Genomic DNA, 17,537 nt, shown 5'->3' with positions numbered 1-17,537 from the left:
CTGTTTTCTCTTATTTTTGAGATAAGACGTGGCACGGTACTTGTCTATCCCATATTCATGTATTTGGTTTTGATGTTATATTTGTTATTATCGTGGTGTATTGTCTGTTGCTTGGTTCGTTTCTGTGTGCTGTTGCGTTTCGATGTTGTGTCGTTGTTCTCCTCTTATATTTAATGCGTTTCCCTCGGTTTTGGTTTGTTGCCCGATTTTGTTTTTTGTCCATGGATTTATGAGTTTTGAACAGCGGTATACTACTGTTGCCTTTACTCAATTCATAATAAGATGTTAAAAATATTAGTAAACGTTCTTGTTCTTTAAAATGATTTTTAAAAGGAGGAAAGGGATGTTATTCTAGACAATAGATTATACCGCAATGCTATTAAACGATTTGATGCTAATCCTTTTTATAAATTGTTGGAAACAGGAGATTTATTGTGTAGGTATTCAATGCGGAGAAGGGAAATACGACCGCTGCGCTCTTTTTGGTCATAACCTGCTACTTTAAGTTCAGACTAAAACACAAAAACCACATGCCGTCGCTTGAATTCCAAAATGTCGTGTATGACTTTTTCGGCTAAATATACTTTTTGACACAAATGGTCTGAGCGGGATGAAATATTTGGTATTACAAAATAGCATACAGTCAGATAAAGAAAAATATTTGAAACAAGCACATTACAAAATTGCCAGTGTCAGTTGTTGGTAAAGTGTGTTTCCTGAATGTTGGATGTAAACATGATTGTACATTTCAAAATTTCTGTGATAATAATTTAAGTTCTCGGATGATCCTGAAATGTCAAAGTTTGTATTTCACTGCTATCGACAAAAAATTCAAGTTCACATACGACATTTAGAAGCATGTACCACATCTTCCTATATTTATTTTGTCAAAATTTTCAAAGCCTGTTTGTGAGATTTTTTATTGTTTACAAATTTGTAATTTCCAACATTTTGGAAGCCCAGCGGCGTTATGGAAAGTTAACGGATAAACTTACATGTGCAAGGAGGTTTACGTAATGAAATAGTGTATGGGAACAAAAGTAATCTTAAATAGTGTATATATTTTGAAAGAATGTCAACAGCCATTTACCATTTAGGACGTATTGTATGTACATCATATTACCTATCCAGAACATTATGTATATGCACCGTTTGTCCTTTTAAAAATTGGGTTCATACTTTATTAGAAGACGTGTTTATACTTTAGTATGGATTTCACGTAGATAATAATGCTAAACAAAACATACCAATATCCTAGTTGTCGACAAGCTACAAGTGCATCAATATTGTCGAAAGAATCGTCACACACAGTTCCCCATGTATCATTATAAAATATTTCTAAGCGTCCTTTATGTTCTTGCAATCCTTCAAGTATGCGCAGATCTCCTGTAATTATTCAGGAAATGACATATAAACAACTTTAACGTGTTTATGTACAAGTGAAACATGAGATGACAATGATAAATAATTGTAATTATAACGAATCTTAAAATATATTTCTTTTAATAATATCAATTATATAAAAAAAAATTGGCATGACTGGCTATAACACATTTCTATGCCAAGGACCATATGACAGTAAACAAAAAGTAACAACTATCGGTTCCAATAAGACCTTCAAAACCGATACTGTATAGTCAGCTACAAAAGAATCCCGATATGACGACAAAACTAACCACCTGATTTATGTTGAGACAGAGTAAGATCAAAAACATGATATACAACCACAACCGACAATCACTGAATCATAGGATCCTGACTTGGGGCAGACATATACATAATGTGACGGGGTAAAGCCTGCGCAAAAGAGCTTCACGAATTGTTTCAATACAAAAAAGACAAAATAGACCTGACGTGGCAAGGTATGTTTACATCCCAGAAACACATGACACTTACAACAAAAATGTAGTACATACTTGAGAGAAATTTCAGCTACTGGAAGAAATAGCAAAAGTCAAAACAGTCAGACATGTAAGATTGAAAATAAATGAGGACACATCAAGCATGCAATGAAGTGTGTTTGTGTTTCTTGATTGACAAAAACCAGGCATTTTCTATCTGTGTTCAATAAGGTATAACATACCAAGCCGATGATTATATGTATTAAGCAAAAAAGAAGAAACAATGCAATCACAAAAAAACCTACAACGACATGTGTGCAAATACCAGTATACGAAACACAAAATAGAAAAATAAAGACTGATTATCGAGAACCAACCTAAGAACCAGTTGTTCATCGTTCACTGCTATATATGACATGAGCGCAACACATACAAATATAACGCACCTGTATTTTGGCTTTTTACATTACATATTTCTCTTATGATGTACAGCACAAACATCAGTCGAGTCATCTTACCTAAAAAAAATATATTGAAAATGGACAACTAGTTATAATTCTTAAGATTTTTGTAGTTAACCCCCAGTTAATAGTTTTACAGTTAGACAAATGAGCTTATAATGTGTTCAAATACACGTTTCAGATAAGTATACGTAAGTCCTAACAATTAGTTTACGCTCTCTGATTGTATTTTCAAACATAACCAATGTTATAAAACATAACCACACTGCGAATTACCATAAAACATACATCTAGTGCTAATTTGGATGGCGTCATTTTTTACTGTCCTTTGGGTGATGACATTTGATAACGTTATATGCAAGCTAGAGCATTATCTGTGTCCGTTTATTTGAATATATTCAGTAGTTCAAAGAGGGTCTGATTAGATCTCACAGAGATAGGTTGATACCTGTGACGGAGCTTGAAGAGAGCGAAGAAAATGCACAAAAGGGCTAGACAGCAAAGGCCGCCGAGGAATCTAGGTGACGCAGTGGCTGTTACGGCGACCACTGTGTGTCAGCATATAATTTAAAATCAAAATTACAAATACTGAACTCAGAGGAAAATTCAAAACTGAAAGTCCAATATCAAATTGCAAAATCGAAACTATGATAGACATAATGGAGTCTTGCAGGAGATCAACAAAGACATTCCTATGGTTATATAAATTCCTGAAATAGAAATATGACTCTGATTTGTAAACTTGTGAGTAGCAATGATCATTTATTGAAAAAGACACCACAAAATTAGATTTGTCACTGGATTAGTACTAATGTAAGAAAGCAATATACATAGTTTACCATCCCCCTTTCCTTGCTTTCTTACATATTAAGCCCACTGTTTGTGTCCTATATGTGCATTTGCATGTAATCAGTATTGTCCAGAGGTCTGATATCCAGTAGTTGACCGCTTCAAAACAATTATTTTTTTATGTATCCATAGTAACATCCTACTTGTTTTTACAAATGATATTGCAAAAAGGGGATCTTTTGAAAAAAGTGTTTCATTCCCATGGACATTGCTGAATTGATACCATTTCTGAAACTGTTTACATTTCTGACTGTACGGTTATTTATATAGTTGTTAATGTATATGTCGTTTGGTGTCCTGTGTTGAGTTGTCTCATTGGCAATTCTACCATTTTTTTTTTTATTCTGAAAATTCCTGGACATACGGAAAATACGGGCAGTGAAACAACAACAAACAATTAAACAGGTAGAACAAAAGATTGATGTTCCTTAAAACTAATTTTGAAGGCTACATTAGTCATCAGCTGTCTAACAATTAGTTTAAATGCACAACAACTTATATGCTTGAAAAATCATCAGGGGTCAAATTGCAGGAACTTCTGCCCTTCGGGAAAATCTGAGATCGTTTCATGTAGGTTTTATTGGGTTTCGTGTTGCTAAATTTTATATTTTTTTTATGTTGTGTTATCTGGACTGCTGTTTGTGTTCTCGTCGGCTTTAGTTTTTAGCTATGACTGTGTCGGTTTGTTTTGATCATTCGAGCTTGATCGTTTTTATGCTCCACCTACGATAGTAAAGGGGCATTATGTTTTCTGGTCTGTGCCTCTGTTCGTCCGTTCGTCCGTTCGTCCGTTCGTTCGTTTGTCCGTTCGTCCGTTCGTTCGTTCGTTCGTCCCACTTCAGGTTAAAACTTTTGGTCGAGGTAGTTTTTGATGAAGTTGAAGTCCAATCAACTTGAAACTTAGTACACATGTTCCCTATGATATGATCTTTCTAATTTAATGTCAAATTAAAGTATTGACCCCATTTTCATGGTCCACTGAGCAAAGAAAAAGATAGTGTGAAGCTCAGGTTAAAGTTTTTGGTCAAGGTAGTTTTTGATGAAGTTGAAGTCCTATCAACTTGAAACTTAGTACACATGTTAACTATGATATAATCTTTCTAATTTTAATGCCAAATTAAAGTATTGACCCAAATTTCACGGTCCAGTGAACATGTAAAATGATAGTGCGAGTGGGGCATCCGTGTACTATGGACACATTCTTGCTTTGATATATTTTGTCTCTTTTTTCAAAATTTACACCTCCTTGCAAATGTACAGACGCGTACTGTACATGGAGGAATGTGTGTATATTCAAAAAATAGTGACAATATAGTTTTGTGGAAGCAAAGTTATGAGAGCTAAGCAGAGCTTTTTTAGAGAATCTTGTAGCAGTCATGTATACTCGTGTATGGCAGAGTAGATATCGAATATTGTTCGAATGTGGTTGCCTTGAAGTCGCGTATTGGTCGAGTTGGTCTGGGATGAACACTATAGATGTCGCAGTGCTGAAGTGAGTGGAAATTGGACGAGTAAATTTCAACCTCATATCGAACAAGTAAGCGTTGATCGTGAAATGATCGGATAGTAGTCGAACAAATATAGAGACGATTAAGTACTGATCGGTTTACTGTTTGTATTCCGAACAAACTCTATCTCTACACGATCTTTCCCCGATCAATTAGACCCCAACTCGACGAATTATCGATCTCTTCTCGAGTGACTAGCTTCTCGCTTCTCACTCGAAAGTATTTGACATGTCGAAAACGTTCGGGTCGAGAGTCAGATCAATAATGATCACGGTAGACTAACCCAAAAACATGTTGGCGATTGAGCCAAACCAGTCTCCCGATTGCTTAATTTGTCTTGATCGAGATGGATCGGCAGTGTGAACCTAGCTTAACATGATTTTATGACTTAAATTAATCTATTGACTGCGAAAACATTGCAATCAACCCTGACTTAACCTCACACGACATCAAACAATCAACATATATAACAAAAACATTGGATTTGAAATATTATGTTAAAAACTTTGAAGAAAATCATTAAGTACCAAAAAAGGAGTTTGCTTCTCTACGATACGTGTGGGACATTGGAAAAATGAAAAAAATAAGTCCGTATAATGGAATTTCAGACAAAATTCGATAAAACGAATCAACAATGTTTTAGTTATATAAATAAATTACAGGATCTTAAAATGCCAATCATAAATAAATAAATGTAAACGGAATTAATTGCACTTAAAAATAATTCATATATCAGTGTATATAAAGTGCGAATCCAGCTAGTTCATTTTTACTGTTATATGCATGATATGCGGGTATGTCTTTTGTAGAATAAAGGATCATGGGAAAACTGTATTTGTTTACGTTTTGAAAATATCAAGTTGAAGGATTTTAAGTAAAGTTTTAACATATTTTCATTGTGATATGTCTTTATAATATACAAACATAGCAATAAAGTTCAAATAAGTGTTATAAAAGCATCATAATATAGCATATCGATTATTGAAAGCGATCCATTTTAACTATAGATGCGATGAATTATCACTGTTAGTGCAGTCATTATTAATGTAGAATTTTCAAAGATGCGAGGAATTTTTATTGTAGAATTATGTGATAAATGCACTTGCAACAAATGAAAAAAAAATTAGTTGATGACTTTAGGATTTATGATACATGTATTTTCAAATTGAAATACAAACTCCTCATTCATTCCTCATCAAATATATAGCAAATATATATAGTCAGTGGGCCCCTACGTATGAAAAATTCTTGATCCTCGAATGGATACTACCGCAGAGGTGAAACCATGCACATCTGGGTTATTGTACACGAAATGCATGCTACAATTCATTTTTGTTGATTTTAGACCCTTTGGAACTCTATGTGGGCTATTTCAGCAACTAGGTAAACAATCCCCAAACTAGATACACGGTTAGATTCAGCATGTCAACGAATTCCAAATATCTATATTAAAGAACTTTTGTCTATAAATTTGGACCCCACAAAATTGAAAAAGGGACCAAAAATATAAAAAAAAAATGCATGCATCCGATACATTTGTCATTGAAGGCATGACTGTAACAATAGGATGAATATACAAAAATATCTTATTCTGGGGTCTCATTGGGGGGTTCTGATCCCGGACCCGGCTTACTGTTTTGGCAGATTCCCGTTTTCCGCTTATTGTTTTGATAGATTCTCGCATCCCGCTTATACTATGCAGTTCTAATTTTTTGTAATTATCCGTGTCCCGCTAGACTGCATTTCCCGTTTTTCACTACACAATCATTTTACTTTCACCTTGTCACGCTTGCAAAAAATCGGCAATCCGGCGTGACGCTTATACCCAAATGCGACCCACTATTTTACTCTATTTTGACTCATATTTAGCCCATTAAAAATATATTAAAAAAGTAGCGTAGATTTTTTTTATCCCTTTTTATCCCGTCTCGTTTGGTTTTTTAGCCATGTATAGATGTCGTATGTGACAATGAGACAACTCTCCATCCGAGTCACAATTTACAAAAGTAGACCATTATACGTCAACATACGGTCTTCAACATGGAGTCTTGGCTCACACCGAACAGCAAGTTATAAAGGGCTCCAGTGTAAAACCTTTTAAACGGGAAAACAAAGGTGCAATATATAGCAAGATGTACGTTATTAGTGGTGAAGTGTCATGGAAATGGATAAAAAAATAAGGATAAAGATCCCTATACGCTTTATAAGAAACTAAATGGAATACATTTGAAATAACTGTTATTTCTATTGAATTTATCAGAGTGTTTTAAAACCAAACTTTCCCCCGTAAGTTAAATTTTATCAAATCTTTCTCTTACTTTATCTATAATTGTTTGAGCAAGTCGGCTAACTCAAGGCTGTACAGGTAATTTCCTAATGCATGTAAAGCAACACTTTGGTTGGCTTGCGTGCTTTGTTTGTATAATTGTTTATACAAACTTTGTAAATAAGATTGACATTTTTAAACAATATGGATAGGCATAGTTTAAACTGTATTTTTAATATTTGAATTAAATTGGGTGTTATCAGAATGATTATCCAATGAAAAAAAGCAAGCAAATCAACTAAAGTCTTGCTCTACATGCTTAAAGAAATGAGCTGTAATAGATAAAAAAAATATATACAGTGAAAATGCACCGCATATACAATACTAATGATTCGCTCCACAGTGAAAATGAAAGAATAGTTTCATTATTCGACAGTAAACATGACTAGCATTACGAAATCGTCATAGTGGAATTTAGTTAGATATGAAGAAACTGAATGACAAAACATATTCTACGTTATACAACTTTAATAATTGTATTAAAATGAATATTTTTTACTGCAATAACATCTCACCTGTTAGTTATAAAACACCTGCACGATCTGTTCGTGAAATGTCCTAAATATTCACCTATTTTGGTATATATTTCACAGCTGGATGGCTTTAGGCGCGATTAAAACCCCGCTCGCATCTCTAACTTTATTTTATTAGTATTATGTATTCCTGAACATATACATTTTAACTAATTTTCTTCATTTTCATCAAAAATTAAAAAAAGTTCGTCTGTTTATTTATCATTCTACATTAGACATTTATGGCATATACAGTAACAATGATATTTTAGGATCTGCACTTTACATACACTGATATATTGTATGACCATACATCTACAGTCACTCAGAAAGTTTTGTTGTATACGCTATGAATACAAATGAATGCTTTTATTATAGTGTGCTGTATGCACTGTTAATGCAATTGTTTATTATCACTTGTAACCTCCATTTTGATCCGATAACTTACGAATAAGCCCTGTGTGCTTTATTTTGATTCATTTGGGTTTGAGACTTAAAACTTTAAAAGGACCACACTTTTTTTCAACAATTGCTTTTGAAGTATTCCACAATTTTCCAATAACAAATCATTCAATAAACCCTTTATATATACAGTTGGGTGCAGACCAAGCATTACATGTAAACGGGCCTTAAAAGTTAACGCGGCGTTTACTCGCGTGCACTTCATGTAAACGCCGCGTTAACTCTGCGTTAACTCCGAAATTTAAGTAGACATAAATAGTAAACGGGCGTTTACTTTCGCGTTTACCTCCGCGTTAACGCAAAAAACCGCGCGTCTTCTAATTTTGTAAAGAGTTAACGGGCGTTTACTTCGCGTTAACGCGAAAAAGGCGTGTCTCCAATTTTAGATAATAAAGTAAACGCCCGTTTACTGTTTGTAGTAAACGCGCGTTAACGCAGATTGTCCTCGTATCCTGGATACACTGATCTAATATATCACATGATAAGGTACATCAAAATATCCATCTGTCCATTTTCGATCAACATATTGACGATTGCATTTAATGTATAATGTATATATATATACAACTCGTCTAAACATCAACCCAACAATGTTAAATCTGTAAATTTGCTTTCGCAAATTTTTGGTTCTTCCCTCGCCGGGATTCGAACCCATGCTACTGTTATATCGTGACACCAAATCGCCTGCACTGCAGCCGTCCCGCTAGACCACACGATATATATATATATATATGTACAGGCAATACAGGTTTTCAATTAGTAATTTCAAATAATGATAAAAAGAATTGTAGAACTAATTTTCAATATGCAAGTTAATTTGAAGTTATAATGATTTTTGAAATGAAAAATGCATACAATAAAACAATGTGTTGCTTTCACGATACGCTTGAAATAATGAACTAAATAAAACAATCAAAAGTAACTCACTAGATAATCTTAATTCCATAATCTATCTTCTGTTTTAAACGTGGTTACGATTATTCCTTGGCATACTTCAAAACCGATTATTTTAATTGATTAACTGTTTTAAATATAACTAGCTATCTTTTAAAATATCTTATTACTATGTTTAAAGTCCTAATCTTTGATCAACTCAAACAAAATGAATGCTTGAATAACCTGATCAACTGACATAACTTAAATGAATTTGGCAACGTTTATCAAAGTAAATGATCATTGAATTTTAAACTTCATCAAGTAAACATGTGTTCCCTAACACTACTTTAGAACCACTAAACAATGCTAAAACCATCTTTCAAGGTTACAACTATTTTGTATCTTATTATTTAGAACCCATGGTCGATTTAAAAAGTTGCATTTCTGTAAATATTGAAAATTAAATTTCCCATAGGAACTCCTTTTGCGGCTTAAACTTTACTACTTTTACTATGAATTTTTATAAAATAATCTTATCCTAGAATTGAAAGTTCATATACTCCACAATGTTTTTCAAAGGTTAAAATATAGGGCTGTGTGGCATATTGTCAACTTTTTTATGCCTTGGACTTTAATATCTAATTTTTTTCGCCCAATTTAAAAAAAAAACACACTCGGTTTGTTTCAGCAAAATAAAAGAAAATATTTAAAATGATTATAAATGGTAAGCCTTATGACAGTAACATAGGACAATGTTATAACTGTGTATATTTGATTTTTTGATTTGTTTTGTTATTTAAACTTCAGATACATTCAATTGAATATTTTTAACATCATGTGTGTTGTGTGTCTAATAATAAGTTATTACATTGTATAGTGTCTGAATAGGTTTAAATAATAATACTTTCATGAATCAGAAGAAAAGACACAATTGAACAGCACCAGACTTTTTAACAGTAAAGCATATCAGTAAACTGGGATATATGTAGAACGGTAAAAAGTAAATCACAAAAATACTGAACTTCAAGAAAATTCAAAACGGGAAGTTCCGAAAAACACATCAAACGAATGGACAAAAAGTGCCATGTTCCTGACTTTGAACAAGCATTTTTGTTTATGTAGAAGTCCACTGATATATGTTCACTGATGGTGCGCATCACAGAAAAATGTAAAAAATACCGATAAATATGTTAAATCATGAAAATATGAACAAGATGAAAATACTTTGAAAACATATTTGAAGTGAACATTTAACATATGTTTCAAAGATTTTTTAACAATTACTACACATAATATTTGTAAAATGATGTTACATTAGTAACAGTAATACTATAGGACACTTACGCTCAACACAAACATTTAAAGAATAACATACAGTCTTACACGTGCGTATTTTATGAAATTCACCAGTTGTGTATTTTAACTGTTCAATTCGTTAGTTTTATTCGTTGACATTATCATAATGAAAATCGTGGACTTGAGGTTTTATTTATATGAGTGGCAAGGCAAAGCAAGTCTCCCCGTTAATACTACGTTTTAGTTAAGGAAGAAGAGCTTGTGTTTTCATTCGTTTTCTCTATTGAAAGGTATATTACTCTGGGAGTTTTTAATAGAAAAAAAACATTGACTATTTCTTCTGAGAATGTCTATTTCGGAAAACTGTAACCCTTTAAATGCTATTGGTTGAGTAAACAAGTTTGTTATAATGATGTAAAATGTAAAGATTTCTTTTGTTTAGTATTAAATAAATAGCTCATCAGGTCTTTATAACATTCTATATTTAACATAATAATTTTGTTTTTTAACTGTTGTTTCAAGTATGTCTTTTTTTCAGTTTTATGATGTTAAGTAGTTCACACCCACATAAGAATGAGATGGCATATGCAAATGTATTACAGTTTTCGAGGTTAACTAATTACAACAAACGTTTGTGAAATTAATTATGTTATTTGTACATGAAACATATATCACCAAATGGTGAAGATATCAATAATATAAATGTTTAGATCTTACCGGCCAGTATGATATCTTATGTCACAAAGATAAACTTCAGATGCACAATTCGTTATACATTGACATGTTCTTATGTAATGCGGATGTTGAAACTTTATACTACAGAAACACAATTTAAACTTGTATTATAAAACCTTCTTAATTCAAACAGGGATTGTTAGTCCAGTCGAAATGTGAAACAATTGCTCAGAAGGTGGTAAAAGCATCAAACTTTGCAGAGTGTTAGTTGGGGTCATAACTAACATTTATAGCTATGGACCCAATTCAGAAAATCAAAATGGCGGCTCTGGGCAGCCATTTTGAAATCATGTCCAAAAAGTCAACAAAAATTATTTAAAAAATATGAAAAATCTGTTACTTAACTAATTTTGATAAACTTTCGTGTTTCTTATGACAAAGAATATAAACTGAGGACTATTGAAGTATTTAGTGGCCATCTTGAAAGATGGCCATTTTGGAAACGTAAATTTGCAATATATTATTATTATTCGCTGTCCTACATTGTTTTTTGAATTTAAATTAATACTAAGTTTTATATGCATTTACAACTAGTTTTGCTAATCATTTATTAATGACTGTTGCTTTTCATATAAGATATATTCACCAAGTGCTCAAATAAGGTATGCTTATGTTAACAAATAACTGTATTTAAATAAAATTTTATACGTAAATTCTATTAATTGCAGTTTAGTATGTAGGGCTTAGGTAGTTGTTTACCATTAAAAAAATCCGTATATAAAATATGAGCACTGTATGTTGAACAGGAAAAATTACGTAGGTATCAAAATCACTAGAGTTGAACAAATCTAATAAATGAATAAATTCCGCATCGGGAAGAGAGGACACGTGATGATTTACAATGCCAAGCAAATACAAAAAGAGCAGACATAGACATTTGAGCTCGTAATCAGTCATTTTTTGTAAGCATACAACTGTTCAACGATGATGAAGGCCATACAATGGGAGAATCACAAGGCAAAAGGTACTAATCCTTTCAAAGCAAATCTTAATATATATAGTCAGAAAAAAAATGATTCAAGGATTAAAAAACCCAGTAGAATAACCAGCCACAGTTGTGATGAATCAACAAGAACAATGATTGCAGATATTTCTGTATTTCTTTGTGATGAGGTATTACTATCATCATGAAGCATCAACAATTGTGATTGACAATAGAGTATGTGACTGTCACTTGAACTACTAACCATTGTTCTTTGAGCCAGCTACAGTGCTGACGATTAATATTTCAGGAGCCGATCTCATGCTAAATGTGTGTTAAAACTGCACATCAAGTCAATAAGACAGAATTCGAGACACAGAAAGAAAGACAAAAATCTGTTATCCATTGCAATAGGGGTTGCCAAAAAAATAGAAAACAGTGATAGCTCACAGTCTGGAACAGATATTGTTTTAATATTTGAAATTGATGATATGGAAAAATGGTACAGTAAACGTCCTTAGTAAATACTAGTTGTCATGGATGGAATGATTAATACAACATTTATGAAAAATTGAATACTAGCTACCATAGATGATATGCAAGCACACATGAAAGGTTGCGTCTTTCTCTGGATTCTCAATGAATATGTCGGGGAAAATCTGAAACAGGCCATGTCTTTTACAAAATGTTTAAGTCGTGATGGGGAATGCCTCTTCATAGTCAAAGTAACTAGAATAGTTTGAAGGGTTAGGCTTTCTTCTATAGAAAGGTTTACAGGGACATTCATTGTAGGCTTTAAAAATGATTCCGTTCCTCAATCTTTGAGACATCTTACTCTCTATCGGAGGACTGATCAGTTGCAGTTGCATCCCTTCGATGACGAGTTGCACAATTGAACTATTATAGCTGAGAAATGGTGAGTGTTGTCGTCCACTCATCGATATCACTGGATTGTGTCTCGATGGTTGGCCATCCTTTGTTAGTTACATTCCTGTTTTGTTAGATGCGTTGCATCAGTCCTTCCTTCCATGATAACTACAAGTTGTTCCTGGCGTTTATTGTACAATTTAGCGTGATCTGCAAGCTTGGAGATTGGTACAATACCTCTGCCAGACCGTGTGTCGTCAATCTATTTTATATTTTTGAAAAGCACAACTCCAAGGATAAAATATTCTTGGCTTTCTTTCTATGTCTTTTATTCTGCCTATTTGCTATGTCAAGTTTTATCAATCATTAAGCAGGATACTGGTGATTTGAAATCTCCAGCTCTTACTATGGCTAAGGAAATATGTCTTGTAGTACAGTTGTACAGTCATGTCCCATTACAGTCATGTCCCATTTTTGTCAATTTTTAAATTTCGAAGTATCATGGAAATCTTCAGATACATCACCACAGAAAAAATACATTGCAGTCATTGTTTGTGTTGATTCAGTATCACTTAACAGTGTCTAGTTACTTCTTGTTTTCTTTCAACTGGCAATGTATCTCCAACATCAGAAGTATGTTTTCCCTTTTACTGATGAAATATTTTGAGGTCTGAAAATTTGTTTGACAGGATTTGTGCCGTCTTGAGTGCTTCTGCAGTTCCATAACCCTCATTCAACTGTTTCAAATTGAGCGGAAGAAAAACAAATTCAAGACCCAACATTGTTGTATGCCTGCATCAAAAAGAGTGATTGCCAGCTCAAATGTCTATGTCTGTTCTGTTTGGATCTGCTTGCCATTGCATGCAAACCCTCACATGTCCTCTCTTGCCGTTTCACACATTCCTTCTACTCTAAACGCTCATTATTTTCTTCTGATATCTAGCTCCAGTGTTTTGGAAATCTATTATTTTGATATTTTCCAACAACAACGTTCAGTCATAAATTATATTATATTCGTAATTTCTGTTTTACAAAGTTACTTAGGCAAACGTGTAGGTAACAGTTAGAAATTCTTATACTGATATCTTTATTGTGTAAACATGTGCATGCCTTATCTGACCATTTTATAAATATCTAATGCATATTAGTAGAAAAAAGTGTGAATGCAATCAGTGAATAAATAAGATTAGCGAATAATGTTATATTGGAAATTCATGTTTTCAAAATGGCCATCATTCAAAATGGCTACCAAAAAATCAATACATATGAAGTCCTCAGATGACAGTCCTTGTCATCTGGGATGAATATACCATATGACTTTATAATAACTTTTTGCAGCAAGCGCTTAACTGATGAGTCAAAGTGAACACGGTTACTAAGGAAATGCAAATGTGTAAAGGCAGTATTACGTATGTAAATGTGGAGGACAATGTGATAGAACATGATAGACAGAGTGATGAGGTTTGACAAATCATGTACATTTAATTTTTTGTTAAATATAATTGAGAACATTTGAGCAGTTGGTCTTCCTATAACATTATTTACTTGTATGATATGAAATTCATTATGTCTGCAATCAAGGTTTTTGAAAGTTGTTTCAAATGAACAATATCAACAAAACGAATTTTCATGTAATCAGTCAACTATTATAAATGACAGGTATACAAATATTTTTTTTGCTTTATTTATACTTGTAAAATAAAATTCTCCTGTTATTCTATGTTGAACAAGCGGTGGCAGGAATATTGCTTTTAGAGTTATACATGTTATAGTTCATTTTATGATCTTCTTTGTGGTCGCATTTTAGCTATGTCGATTACTTTTGAACATTAGAGACATGTACATTGTCGGAAAATATAAAGTAATTTGTACCCTCTACGAAACAAAAGAAAAACTCGGGGAGGGGGTTTATAGGCTCGCTTTTCGTCCTTTTTATATAGCTCAAACAAATACATTTGTATATCTTCGACATCGTTTTTTTTTTTTTAATTTTCATCGAATAATGACTACTTTTTTTGGCTTAAAAAACAAAGATTTTTCAAGATGGCCGCCATTCAATATTGGTAATATTTTCAAAAACTTTGTTCAACAAGACAATTGGAATCAGCACTGTTATTATACTACCCAGGTTTCATGTCAATATCTTCTCTAATATTTTTTTTAGAATTTTGTTTATTAATCTATAGAGATCAAACGGCCGCCATTTTAAAATGGCCGCCTCTTCCGCAAATTTTGACTTTCAGAGTGGGTCCATAGCTTAAAATGTTGTCCATGACATATACTTCCTCTATTCCAAATTTCATGCTTTTACCACATTCTGAGCAATTTTGTCAAAAATCTGCACAAATCGACTGGACTATGTAAAGACGCAGAGAGATAAGTGCAGAAAATAACCAAAGATAACGGAGATTTTACAATTCGTCATCTTTGTGCAATATGAAAATCACGTAGGAAGCAATATAACTACTATTTACCTAAGTTCAATTTGTTAACTAGTGGTGATATGTATCTGTTAAGAAATATAGTATTTAAACAAACAATTAAATCTCCAAATCGCAATTGAAATGAACAAAATAATAATTAGCAATTGAAATGAACAAAATAATAATTAGCAATTGAAATGAACAAAATAATAATTAGCAATTGAAATGAACAAAATAATAATTAGCAATTGAAATGAACAAAATAATAATTAGCAATTGAAATGAACAAAATAATAATTAGCAATTGAAATGAACAAAATAATAATTAGCAATTGAAATGAACAAAATAATAATTAGCAATTGAAATGAACAAAATAATAATTAGCAATTGAAATGAACAAAATAATAATTAGCAATTGAAATGAACAAAATAATAATTAGCAATTGAAATGAACAAAAACATAATTAGCTTAAATTGGGTATTTTTTTTCAAAATGCAAAAATATTCACATTAATGTTAACGCAATGGTTGGTACATCTACATTTAAACATTAAATATATGATAAATAGAACATTTCTTAAACAACCTATCGAACACCGGCACAAAATTAAACAATAGTGTACATGTATCTGCCTTATACATGTTATAGAAGACTAATTAGAAGGATAATTTCGTTTTTAAAATAAATGCAGTTTAACTGACTTTTGGACATTATACTGTTAATCTCTTTGGTAAGATATGGTATAATTTGACGTACCATGCATGATTTGGTGGTAGTACACTTATATTATATATATTATTTCCTCATGCTTGCACAGTGTAATTCCATATTCTTAATCTCATTTGTGGATATCGTTGGCGGAAGTACATGTGATACATCCCCATTCTTTCAATATCCAAGCTGTGGGAAGGTTATGCTCCACGTGTTGTCGGCAAAGTAACTATATTCTTTAACTTTTACTTATATATGCCTTAGTGGCTTTAAGACCTTGGTGGTCATTTATATATGCCTTGGTGGCAATAGACCTAGGTGGTCATTTATATATGCCTCGGTGGCAAAAGACCTTTGTGGTCATTTATATATGCATTGGTGGCAATAGCCCTAGCTGGTAATTTTTATAATTTTTCCTATTTGCTTGATGGCAATATTAAATTAAAAATACTAGCCTTGGGGCGTCAAGACCTTGGTGGTTATTGATATTCGCCTTGGCGGCTTCTTGATAGAACTAGATGGTAATATTTGACCTTGGTGGCAAAATGTTTTGGAATTTGGACCTTGGTCGGTAGTTATTATTAACCCAGGTGGTCAGATATTTGTTATGGCGTAAACGCAGGGCAAAGTGCTATCGCTATATAGAATATATATGGAAGTGGGAGCTCTGGCCATTTGGAAATCTGTAATTGAAAGGAGAATAAAAAATTGTTAAAAGCGTAAATAGTTTCTTTTGTTTCTTTTGAGTGTTTTGGACTTTTACTTGATTACTACATAGTACATACTGATAGAAAATGGTCTTTAAAGACTTTGTTAGAAAAAAAATAGAAATATTGAGAAAGTGGAATAATTTAATGTGACATGTCACTTGATATCATTGTTGTTTACCGGAGTGATGTGTATTGAATTATGATGTTTCTTCGTCGAGGTCCGCGTTCAGCGGTCTGTTTGATTGTACATAAAATTGAATAGAATGTTTTTGTTTTCAGATGGTGTTACCTCTGATGAATGAAGAAGAAGCAATATGACATTGCACGATGATTCATGTCGATGAGTTCGAATAGCATAAAAGGAAAGGATTTTTCTGATCAGAATATGGTGAGGACAAATTGCAATTAATATTGAAGTGATGTTTAGGTTTTTTTTAAAGATATATATAAGAAAGAAAAAAGAAAATGAATGGGAAAATACGGATATAACACTAAATTATGTATGTCTGTGTTGAGAAAGACAGAAGATGATCATGTCAATATTGCACGGTACTTGTGATGAAAGCAGCTTTATGTTCAAATAAACCTTTTTTGTAATTCTAATAATTTGTCCGTAATTTCATGTTTACTATTGGATGTGTATATACTTTCATTGACATATGTTAACATATGTCGCATGAATCTTTTGTCTTGGCAGATTAAATAATGATTGTTCTATTTTTTGTTTTGTTTTATCTAATAAATATGATGTTGAATGATTTTGTATGCTAGTTCAAATGTATACTTAATTTTCTTTAATTTAAATTTCTATGTCTATAGTTCGAGGGACACTGATTCCCTAGTGGTTTTCCACGTGGATTGTAGGCAAATGGATTTTTCTATTTCAAAGTGTGACTCATGCTGTCTTAAGTACAAATAAACATCTTGTTATTGGTTAATATATTTTCAGCAGAGTTGTGAAGAATCAAGTGGAAATACAATTGTCAATGTTCCTGATTAAGAAGTAAAAAGTGTGTTTGATTCAACAACAGTAAAG

The 17,537-nt window shown here is 32.5% G+C and overlaps 1 long non-coding RNA gene across 1 annotated transcript; it reads right to left on the bottom strand.

The window, feature by feature from the left end:
• Positions 1 to 1,267: 1,267 nt before the first annotated feature.
• Positions 1,268 to 8,942, bottom strand: LOC134691057 (uncharacterized). The gene is made up of 3 exons (XR_010102088.1): positions 8,887 to 8,942; positions 2,288 to 2,359; positions 1,268 to 1,386 (listed from the first exon to the last, which is right to left on the bottom strand). It is a non-coding gene; the product is annotated as an uncharacterized LOC134691057 (long non-coding RNA).
• Positions 8,943 to 17,537: the final 8,595 nt, after the last annotated feature.

This window comes from Mytilus trossulus, chromosome 11, assembly GCF_036588685.1.
Source record: "Mytilus trossulus isolate FHL-02 chromosome 11, PNRI_Mtr1.1.1.hap1, whole genome shotgun sequence".
Taxonomy (NCBI): Eukaryota; Metazoa; Mollusca; class Bivalvia; order Mytilida; family Mytilidae; genus Mytilus; species Mytilus trossulus.
The sequence above is the reverse complement of the archived record's forward strand: the minus strand, read 5'-3'. Positions and strand labels throughout refer to the sequence as shown.